The 12,170-nt window shown below is 34.2% G+C and overlaps 1 long non-coding RNA gene across 1 annotated transcript; it reads left to right on the forward strand.

Moving 5' to 3' along the window:
• Positions 1-1,710: 1,710 nt before the first annotated feature.
• Positions 1,711-2,840, forward strand: LOC149653641 (uncharacterized). Its single transcript, XR_016371379.1, has 2 exons — positions 1,711-1,875; positions 2,112-2,840. It is a non-coding gene; the product is annotated as an uncharacterized LOC149653641 (long non-coding RNA).
• Positions 2,841-12,170: the final 9,330 nt, after the last annotated feature.

Genomic DNA, 12,170 nt, shown 5'->3' on the forward strand with positions numbered 1-12,170 from the left:
CTTTATCATGTTTATACAATGAGCAAATATCGGATATCATAATAAAGCGGAATAAAATTAAATCAAATACACTCTATTCTATTTGGTGAATCTATGGATAAAAATATTTGTAAGATAAAGCAAGATACAGATCTTAAATTCTATCCCTAAGCACTTAGTCAAAAGTGTATCGAAAGGGGAAAATATGCGATTTAAAGTGTTGTGAACCTACCAAACCACAATAAAAAGTGGTGGAAAACAATTGAAAAGATAAACAAAATACTATTTAAAGTGATGGAGAATGATAGAAAAGATGACGAGAATAATACTGAAAGCTACACTATTTCTGTTCAGTGTTTCACTATTTCTGTTCGGTGTTTCACTATTTCTGTTCGGCGTTTCACTATTTCGGTTCGGTGTTTCACTATTTCTGTTCGGCGTTTCACTATTTCTGTTCGGCGTTTCACTATTTCTGTTCAGTGTTTCACTATTTCTGTTCGGTGTTACACTATTTCTGTTCGGAGTTTCACTATTTCTGTTCGGAGTTTCACTATTTCTGTTCGGAGTTTCACTATTTCTGTTCGGAGTTTCACTATTTCTGTTCAGTGTTTCACTATTTCTGTTCGGAGTTTCACTATTTCTGTTCGGAGTTTCACTATTTCTGTTCGGAGTTTCACTATTTCTGTTCGGAGTTTCACTATTTCTGTTCAGTGTTTCACTATTTCTGTTCAGTGTTTCACTATTTCTGTTCGGAGTTTCACTATTTCTGTTCGGAGTTTCACTATTTCTGTTCGGAGTTTCACTATTTCTGTTCGGAGTTTCACTATTTCTGTTCAGTGTTTCACTATTTCTGTTCAGTGTTTCACTATTTCTGTTCACACCTTTCCTATTACTGTTCATACCTTTCCTATTACTGTTCATACCTTTCCTATTACTGTTCATACCTTTCCTATTACTGTTCATACCTTTCCTATTACTGTTCATACCTTTCCTATTACTGTTCATACCTTTCCTATTACTGTTCATACCTTTCCTATTACTGTTCATACCTTTCCTATTACTGTTCATACCTTTCCAATTACTGTTCACACCTTTCCTATTACTGTTCACACCTTTCCTATTACTGTTCACACCTTTCCAATTACTGTTCACACCTTTCCTATTACTGTTCATACCTTTCCAATTACTGTTCATACCTTTCCAATTACTGTTCACACCTTTCCTATTACTGTTCACACCTTTCCTATTACTGTTCACACCTTTCCTATTACTGTTCACACCTTTCCTATTACTGTTCACACCTTTCCTATTACTGTTCACACCTTTCCTATTACTTTTCATACGTTTCCTATTACTGTTCACACCTCTCCTATTACTGTTCACACCTTTCCTATTACTGTTCAAACGTTTGTTATTTATATTCGAACGTTTGTTATATTTATTCAAACCTCTGTTATATTTATTCAAAACTTTGTTATTTTCACTCAAACCTTTGTTATTCCTGTTCAAACCTCTGTTATTTCTGTTCAAACCTTTGTTAATTCTGTTCAAACTTTTCTTATTTCTGTTTTAAAACTTTTTAATTTTTCGTTCCTTTGCTTAATTTTTCCTTCATATAATATATTTTCAAATTATCCAGTTAATGATTCCTTCATCTGAAAAATTTGCCCGTCATCTGCTTAATATTTCTTATTATTCTTAACCAAGGCACCCTAGATAAAATAACGGCTGGAGCGCGCTTATTATTTTCAACCCAAAAGTGAAATTTTTGTTTGCCAATTTTCGCCAGTAGAGGTGCCCGTTTTCAATTGTATTTTCGCGCCAAAACGGGAATTTAAACGGGAGTCAGACCAACATGGTGGGCTGAAACGAGCAAACGAGGCCAGGATTTTCGAGGTAAGTTTTATTATTATTAATAAATTATACAAAACAACTATAAATATTTCTTTAGTTTTATGAGATACACTCACATTTCATATATACTAAAAACAATTTATAAGAAATAAAACTTTTTAACATAACTATAGTTTATTTAGGAAAGCATGCTGTTGTCAGGGCTAAAAGTAATTTGTTAACCGAAGATAGCCTTTTCTATTATTAATTACTACTCATTATATTGTTTTTCGATGTAGATATCGAATCACAAAACATAGTAAAGTTCCTATATCACACGTCAGAATGGTTATGTGCATTGTGCCAATTGTAAACAAAAGGAATACAACGGAAAGAAACACCTTCTAGACGAGCAGCATGCAATTAGCGTTCATTCTTTTCCTAAAGATGAGACTAGGAAGGCTAAATGGATAAGTGAAATATTTGGTGAAGACATAAGTCAATATCAAAAGTGGATAGAGTCTGAAGGTGTTGCTAAAGTTTGCAGTAAACACTTTAAGAAATCAGATTTTAGTATTTCTACTAAACACAAGCGATTTGTTACGTCTCGGCAATTCCAACAACAACTAGGACTAGGAGCGACAATTTAAAAACACTATTTTTCAAGAACATGAAAACAATGCCGAATTTCAAGAAGCAACTGCTGTGTTATTTCAAGAAGGAAAATCTGTGATATCCCAAGATATAACTTATCTCCCAGCAAAAAGAAAAGTATAAAATGATCTCTTGTGTTAAAATGTATAAAATGATCTCATGTTTTAAAATGTTTAAAATGATTTCGTGTTAAAATGTATAAAATTATCCCATGCGTTAAAACTGAAAGCATAAAATTATCTCATGTGTTAAAACTGAAAGCATAAAATTATCTCATGTGTTAAAACTGAAAGCATTAAATTGCCTCATGGGTTAAAAAAATTACAAATAAAGTTTTTTAAACCTTAAAAAATATATAAAGTTATTGATTATTATCACCTTTGAGCTGTTCGCTACTTGCTATGTTTCTACTGCTTCAAAAGTTCGCGCCTTTAAATTGATGATTTGTAACGCCATTTAGGTATGAGATGGCCCTTTTCTATACAAGCTCCTGCCGCCCCTTACCAGAGCAGCGTGCACCAGCCGTTATTTTATCTAGGGTGCCTTGTCTTAACTTTTCCTTTTACTAATCAAAAATTTCGAATTGCTGTTCAAATAATTTAAAAAAAACCCTATTTGTAGCTAAACCATTGTTTTTTCTGTTCAATTCTTTTTTTTTTGTTCTAACCCTTGTTATTTCTGTTCGAACTTTTGTTAATGACTGTTCAAAATTTTCTTATTTTTGTTCAAAGTTTCACTATTTCTGTTCGAACTTTTGTTAATGACTGTTCAAAATTTTCTTATTTCTGTTCAAAGTTTCACTATTTCTGTTCAAAGTTTCACTATTTCTGTTCAAAGTTTCACTCTTTCTGTTCAAAGTTTCACTCTTTCTGTTCAAAGTTTAACTCTTTCTGTTCAAAGTTTCACTCTTTCTGTTCAAAGTTTCACTATTTATGTTAAAAGTTTCACTATTTATGTTCAAAGTTTCACTCTTTATGTTCAAAGTTTCACTCTTTATGTTCAAAGTTTCACTCTTTATGTTCAAAGTCTCACTCTTTATGTTCAAAGTCTCACTCTTTATGTTCAAAGTTTCACTCTTTATGTTCAAAGTTTCACTCCTTATGTTCAAAGTTTCACTCTTTATGTTCAAAGTTTCACTCTTTATTTTCAAAGTTTCACTATTTCTGTTCAAAGTTTTACTCATTATGTTCAAAGTTTCACTCTTTCTGTTCAAAGTTTACCTATTGTTCAAAGTTTCGCTATTTATGTTCAAAGTTTCACTCTTTCTGTTTAAAGTTTCAGTCTTTATGTTCAAAGTTTCAGTCTTTATGTTCAAAGTTTCACTATTTCTGTTCAATGTTTCACTATTTATGTTTTAAGTTCACCATTTATGTTTAAAGCTTCACCATTTATGTTTAAAGCTTCACCATTTATGTTTTAAGTTTCAATATTTATGTTCAAAGTTTCACTCCTTCTGTTCAAAGTTTCACTCTTTCTGTTCAAAGTTTCACTCTTTCTGTTTTAAGTTCACCATTTATGTTTAAAGTTTCACCATTTATGTTTTAAGTTTCAATATTTATGTTTAAAGTTCCACTATTTATGTTCAAAGTTTCAGTCCTTCTGTTCAAAGTTTCACTCTTTCTGTTTAAAGTTTCAGTCTTTATGTTCAAAGTTTCACTCTTTATGTTCAAAGTTCCAGTCTTTATGTTCAAAGTTTCACTCTTTATGTTCAAAATTTCACTCTTTATGCTCAAAGTTTCACTATTTATGTTTTAAGTTTCACTATTTATGTTTAAAGTTTCACTATTTATTTTTAAAGTTTCACTATTTATGTTTTAAGTTTCACTATTTATGTTCAAAGTTTTACTATTGATGTTCAAAGTTTCAGTCTTTATGTTCAAAGTTTCACTCTTTATGTTCAAAGTTCCAGTCTTTATGTTCAAAGTTTCACTCTTTATGTTCAAAGTTTCACTCTTTATGCTCAAAGTTTCACTATTTATGTATTAAGTTTCACTATTTATGTTTAAAGTTTCACTATTTATTTTTAAAGTTTCACTATTTATGTTTTAAGTTTCACTATTTATGTTCAAAGTTTTACTATTGATGTTCAAAGTTTTACTATTTATGTTCAAAGTTTTACTATTTATGTTCAAAGTTTTACTATTTATGTTCAATTTTTCTCTGTTTCTGTTCAGACATTTCTTATTTCTGCTGAAACGGTTTTTTATTACTGTTCAAACTTATGTTATTTCTGCTGATACGTTTTTTATTTCTTTTCAAACTTTTGTTGTTCCTACTGAAACGTTTCAAACTTTTCTTATTTTGTTGCAAGTTTATTTATACTTTTTCCCCAAGCTTTTCATGTTTCTGTTCTAATTTTTATTATTTCGGCGATTAAAATTACTTTTTCCGAAATTCTACATCGCTTTACTAACTTCTATGGTTTTGAAATCGAATTTCAAAGTTCCATATCCAAAATTCCCATTTGATATAAATGTGAATACCTTATTACCTAGTAATGTATGAATTCCTAGAATATAAACGTCTTACTCTTAATCGGAATACATTAATTCGTGATTTTAAATTACTTTAGTTTTGTGAGATTTAGAACTATAGATAAATTCCTAATCCAACTGCAAAAATTTATATGGAAAACGAATTTTCAAGGTGAAAGATACGTAGTTTAAAACGGATGATTTCGAAGTTCAGATTAAATAACAGAAAATCAATGAAACACCATCTCCCCATTAACATTAATTTATGTTTTGATATTATTGCAGTTTGGTTTCAAATAAGTTTATAGGTATTTACGTAACAGAAAACGTTTTCAAATGACAGAATTGCGATTTAGTTTTCTTCACAGGAAACTAAAAAAGTGGTTGAAAGTGACAGGAAGTGGATCGATGAAAGGGCGATCGACTATTGTGGAACTCGAATCGTTCGTTGCTAAGTAACCATTTTTTCTAGAGTCGTTAATTTTTCACGCTTTTAACAAAGTATTTTATATTTAAATTCTTAAGACTGACATCAATTAAAGGGGCAGGATAGTTCATTATGTCTTTGTTTGTTGACGAATCAATACTACTCGTTCTCAATTTTTCTTTCCGAACTCTCCCTTGTTAGTTTTACTTTTTAATTTCCAACAACAATGAATGTTGTAGCGTGTCGGAACCAATAAATACCGTTAATAGTTTTTCAAAGTTCTAAAGGGAACAAGAGAAATAATGGGTCTTGCTTTCCTTCGGGGAAGAACATTATTTCGTGATAGATGATTATTTGTTGATTGTTCTTGACCCGTTACTCCTTCTTTGCTAAGTGAGTGAACTTTGCTTAATGTCACTAGTTTTCGAAGCATGTCACGATATTAACTTCGACAGTGGATTGAAATTTTACTGATATGATGGTCTAGTCGAGCGATAAATGAAAAACAGTTTTCTCTTGTTGCGAACGCGAATGTCGATGATGATTTGGTCAACTAAAATTAATTTACGTTTCGTTCCATTTCTGTGGGGGACCTGGGTCCTATTCTGAGACGTTCGTTACGCTACCGAAAAATTTCCTAACGATCGGGCTAACGAAAAGCCCGTAACGAATATTTTCTGCCACCCGAAAAAGGAGCAATTCTAAACATGCTCCTTACCGCGTTCGTTACCTCTCTCTTCGGTGAGAGACGGATCGGGGTTTTCGGTATAGGATGATAGAATGTTTTATTTTCATCCTACATGGATGGTCACGAGGACCAATCACAGTAATGATAATCAATTTTGGTAGTAGACGACGTTTTCTCATTTCTTTTCTTGGGTATTTCATTTCTCGTGCCTTCGACTGTGTTATTGTTTGTTATATTAAATTTCGAAGTTTTTTTACAAAGTTTGAGGTAAGTGATAATATAATTACTATTGTATGAACGGTTAGAAGTTAAAATATCGATTGTTATATGTAGGAGTACGTTTGGAGTGAAGAGGCGAGTTTTTGAGCTGCTTTATTTGTAAGCCTTGGTAAATTGACTAGCATGAACACCAATGTTTTCAAATTGACATTTTTAAAATTATTATTCGTGTTATTTATTGTTTCGTATTTTAGTATACGATGGCTCCACGTGGCACTAGGATATCAGAAAGACAGCGTATAATGCTGTTAGATTATTTGGAGGCTCACCCTGAGTTGGTTTCAGGGAGATTGACCGCAGAATTCACCAAAGCAGCTCAAGATAAATTATGGAACCAATTAGCTGAAATCTTAAATGCTGATGGATTGGGTGCGACTAAAGACGTCAAAAAGTGGAGGAAGGTTGGTTGACTGTTTGTGTAAAATGATTACGCATCTAAATATTTCTATTATTTTTAGTCTTGGGCAGACTGGAAATCTAACGTGAAAAGCAAGGCTGCATCTATAAAAAATTCTGCTCGTTGCACTGGGGGTGGAGAGCAAAGCCCATTGGAATTATCGGAGTTAGAAAAGCGGCTACTTTTAATTATCGGTGAAATGTGTGTTGAAGGTAACGCAGAGGTTATGGAGTTAGGGTTTGTCATTCAAAATAAACAAGAGCCAGAGGTAATACTAGATTAAATTGATTTTTCGAAATGGCATTTTTTTTGGCAACTTTTTAATTCAAAGAAAATTAATTTGACTGTTGAAACCATATAAATTATTACTTTCGATAAAACTTTTTAAAGCTGCAGATAGCTGGGGGTGCTGGGCCTTCGATCTTAAATGAACTAGGCCAAGATGGACCACAGTCGCCTCCTAAAGCACCCGCTGAAGAGGAATTTGTTGAATTTTGTTTGGAAGCTGGCGAATGTTTTACAATGTTAAGAGACGCCGAAGTTACTGTACCTAAGCAAATTGATCAACAATCTCAAAGTAAAACAACACCGGAGCCAATAGGTAGTATAAATAGTGGTTGTTTACCGCAAAACATTGGTAAAGTTTTTCTTTAGTTTCATAGTATTTGTTTTGAATTAGTACTAATCAGCATGAAGTATTTCTTATAGGCAATGTTTCAACGCAAGAAAGCCAAAATTGCGCTAGTTCATCTTTAAGAAATAGAAAGCGAAGTAATTAGTTTAATTTAGTAAATCTTAAAATTATTGATAATTTATGAATTTTGTAGAAAGGAACATAAGGACGGAAATTACAGAAAATTATGACAAAGCTACGGAAACTTTGAAAGAAATTGAAGAAGGAAAAAATGAAATTAGTAAAGAAAAAAACAACATTTTAAAAGACATAAAAACTGCCTTGGAAGAGCGCAATGAAATTGAACGCCAAAAAGCAAACTCAATTGAAAAGATAGCTTCAGCTTTCGTGGACATTTCAAAGCATGTTGAAGCTTTTGCGGAAGTTGGGCTTCAGTTTCTTCGACATAAATAAGTAAAATTCCTATTATAAATACCCGATAAATACCCGAAATAAGTCTTTCGCCAATAAGTCTTTCACCAAAAAATTTTTTTGTAAATTTTTAAAAATAAAAACAAGATAAATTTGACAAATAATTTTAGCAAAAATTTATTTTTTTATTCCTTACAAGCACTATAGTTTTATCATTTTCATTCTTTAATCATGGATCTTTTGTGATAACATCACTGTAAAACTCTCTGTTTAGCCTTAGGTAACATGTATATTAACGGAAGCGTCGAACTAGATGTTCTCGTACTAATTGTCCACCACGGAGCCAATTGTCATTTTGCCCGGGCACATACTCAGGAACATCAAACACCATAGCCCTCCTCTCAATTCTAACTTCCCTTCTTCGTAATCTAAGCCTTCTTCTCATCCTCCGTCTGGCATCATCCACCTCTTCTTCCGTGTCATCATCGTCAGACGTTTCTGTGTCTGTGTCCGAGAACTCGTCGTCCGATTCCCTATGGCCTTGATCACGTCGCATGTTATGCAGAGTACAACAAGCGTAAACTATTTTGGCAGCAATTGTTGGGTGGTAGTGAAGCGTACGATGCAAGAGCAAGCAACGAAATACTTGCTTCAAAACCCCTATTGTGCATTCCACTATTTGACGTGTTTTCGTAAGGGCATTATCGTAGCTTTCTTCAGGGGAGCCTCTTGCTGTGTGTGTTATTGGAGTTAGTAGCCACGGTTTTAGAGCGTAACCACTATCCCCTATGAAATGATAGTTAAAATTAAAATGGAAAACGACGCAGTTGTGTTGAACCTTTTGTTAATACCAAGGAGCCAACAATCCTTTCTTCCATTAATGTATTGCCTTTCGAGATGATTTGACAGTTTGGACATGCGTAAAACGTGCGAATCATGAGCTGACCCAGGAAATTTTGCGTTGCAATTTATGATACGCATTTTGTGGTCGCAAACCTATTTTTAAAATTCGGTCATACAGTTTAATGAACTAAAACACACATGATATATTGGTAAGGTATCATATTTACAATTTGAACATTTAGAGAGTGAAACCCTTTACGGTTTACGTAAAGGTACTCTCGAAAATGCTCATCATTGATCGATGGTGCAACAATGGCAATCTGCGTGCCATCAATAAGTCCAATTACGCCTGGAAATTGGGCTATTTTGCTAAATCTTTTGAAACAAAACTATTAACTAACAAAAGTAATTATTTGAAACTAAAAATTAATAGATACCCAATTTTGTTTCTCTTAATTTCATCATCAGTGACTGGAAATCTTATATGTTCCTGCGCTAAAATATCAACAATAGCGTTGCTCACAGCTGTAACACACCGGCTTACAGTTGACTGGCTCACAGCGAGAAAAAGGTCTTGCCCTATTGCTAATTGGTATGAGCCAACAGCAAAAAACCTTAAGGCCGTCAAAATCTAAATGACATTTAAATGGTTATAAAACAATTTTAGGATTAACTAAGACAAATTTACCTTAATATTTGGAGGTATTGCCAAAACATTTTGCCCCGAAAGGCGCTCTTCAAGCCTATCACAAATATTTAGAACTATATCTTTCCTTATTCTAAATAGTCTTTTAAACCTATAATCGTCAAGTTCAAAAGCTTGAAGCCTATCTCTTAAAATTCTTTGACGCCTTAAATCACGTCGAGGCAATTCATCGGCAAGTATAGCTAATCTTAAAACTTCACGTCGAACTATATCCGCCATTTTAAAAACAAAATAGCCAAGAAAAAATGTTCGGTAGAAACCATAACGAAAGGAAATTGATATCGTTAGCCTACCGAACGTTTTCCATCATTCCTAACGACAATACTGCCTACCGAACGCCTCAGAATCGCTACTTTGCCCTCTAACGAAATTTTTGGCCGCTAACGACAAATTTCGTTCGGTAGACGTCCTACCGAACGTCTCAGAATAGGACCCCTGCTGGATAGGGCCAAATTACAACTCTTACAGTAGTTGAAAATATTCGGTAATGGTTAGAAAGCGATTCTGTGAGTGATGGATATGGTTTTGCAGACACTGTTCTTCTTGGTATACTTTCTTTTGAAGGAATAATGTCGGTCTAAAGATATGACACGCATAAGCTAACATGTCAACGTATATTTCGAGAACGAGACTGATGAGGGATGCGGAGAATCCGAAGAGACAGACGCGGAAAATGACCATGAAAGCCGAGACGTTTATGACGACGAATGAATCAGGTGTTTCAATTTTCTGACAGGGATGCATTTCGTTCTTCAAAGATGGGTTCAGATCCTTCAAGCAATCGCCCTCAGTCAGCTGTCTCAGTCTGACAAATACGGGGAAATAAACTCAACCATAAACCTAAAACTTTAAGAGGAGACACTAACCTTCTGTTGACGGTCATGATCAGCGTTTGCGAAATGTTTTTCTTGAAATACAACACCCAATAGTCCTGGTCCATATTGAAGTAACGCCGCCGATACGGCGGTCGCTCATTATCGGCGGCGAAACCTAGCGCCATTTTCGGAGGTGCATTGCTGCCAGACACATTTCCCTAGTATTTTTTGGATTGATTGTCGTCGGCTGCTATTCATTCCGTATTTGGACACAGAACATCCTTAAAGGTTAATTTTTGTTTACGGAAACTTTAATTGGCCTTAATTCAATACCATTTAATTAAGTTGGAAACCTCAATTTCTAAACGTGGAACAAAATATAGTAAAAAATTAAAGAATAAGGCTAGGACGCTGCCATTTTATAATTGTGCCCTGCAGTTCTCTCAATTATGAAGCAGACGATAATCAGTTACCAAAACCACGGCCCACCCGCTCACGGAGGTGATCTAGTTAGGTATTCGAAAAAAATCCCTCTCTCCGTAAATGGCGGCCGATCACGTGATTTTATTTTTCCCGCAAAAAACGCCGCGAGATTCTTGAGAACTATGCGGCGCTCAAATGGACCAATACTATAGCTTATCGCTAAAGGTTTGTTTAGTTTCATTTTGCAACTTCCTGCCTTCGCGTACCGGGTCTTGATTACATTCCAGAGAACCGTATCTGGATTTGAAATAAATCTTTCTCGATTTTCAATTCCTGAATGAATATCGTCGTTTTCCGTTAAAGTGCCAATTGACTGGTAACACGAATTCGGGTTCGCATCCGCTCTCTTTATTACTTCCGCATATGCCGCGTTAATCATCGCATTTTTCTACAACAAAAATGAAAGAAATTTAAAAACATCTTTCTTATATCTAAGAAGAGAACCACGAAGAACTTCTAGGCCTATTCATAGAAATTTCGAATTTTTAGTAAAATTCAGGCAAATTTGCGTCAAACAGGGGCCGATGAATTAAGTAAAATGTTCATAAACATACCCTCCATAGGATTAACATTACACTATACTTTGGAAGCTCATAACTGTGGTTATATTAGAGATACGGGGATGTCCTTTGATTATGTAATAGTCATATTTGCCCCTCCCCCTCCTTCGTTAACATTTGCTCCATAGGATACTCCATACGGGAAAAACCTGGAAAATTCAGGGAAGTATATGGGGAAAAACCTGGAAATCTCAAAGAAACTTGTTTTCCAAAAGTTGTATGAACCTTATAAGATAGTAATGTGTAATTCTTATATTAACCTGACCTTAATGAAACTGAAAGTTCCGGTGTTTTTGGTAAACACAGGCTTCGCACTGGGAAAGTGAAATACATCGTCGATGGTGTCGAAAGGAAGTGCTTCCGATTTGCTCGAAAACTGTGACGTCATTTCTGAAGATACGAAAACCAACAGAACGAAGGACGCCAGGCTCCATGACACCGAAAGAAAACGAGAAACTCCGTTGCAAGGCAAACTATGGGGACCTGAGATTGAAATTGAACTCAGTTTTTAAATGTCCATAGTGTTATTTTTATTACTTCTTACTCGTTCCCAAAATGCATTGCAACAAAAACATGAAGGGTAGTTCCGATTTCACTTTCCCACATTTAGAGTTTAGTTTTCCAGTAATGTAAATCATCAGGACGACACCAACGAAACCCATAATTATCTAGATACAATTCATATCAACATTTTAAGGCTATACAAAGGTCAACTGCATCAAGATGGAATAAATTAAAAACCAAAATTACACATAGCTTTGCGGGCAATATACAGTTCAATCTAGGCCTTCAATAGGAGGCTTAATTCAAGGAAAGTGAACCCTAAGTCCTTGATCCCAATTTTATATGGAAATTAAAAAAGGCAAGTTACCCATTTATTGACAACAGAGAAGATATCGTTTTCGTTTGATTGATTTGTTCCGAATAATATTTGGGATCTCGAAATCAAAAATGGGTGCGAAGATGGAAAGGCATTGAAACGATCTG

This window comes from Phalangium opilio, unplaced genomic scaffold (assembly GCF_054372755.1).
Source record: "Phalangium opilio isolate 3A_F unplaced genomic scaffold, DU_Popi_V2 ptg000082l_1, whole genome shotgun sequence".
NCBI classification, from domain to species: domain Eukaryota; kingdom Metazoa; phylum Arthropoda; class Arachnida; order Opiliones; family Phalangiidae; genus Phalangium; species Phalangium opilio.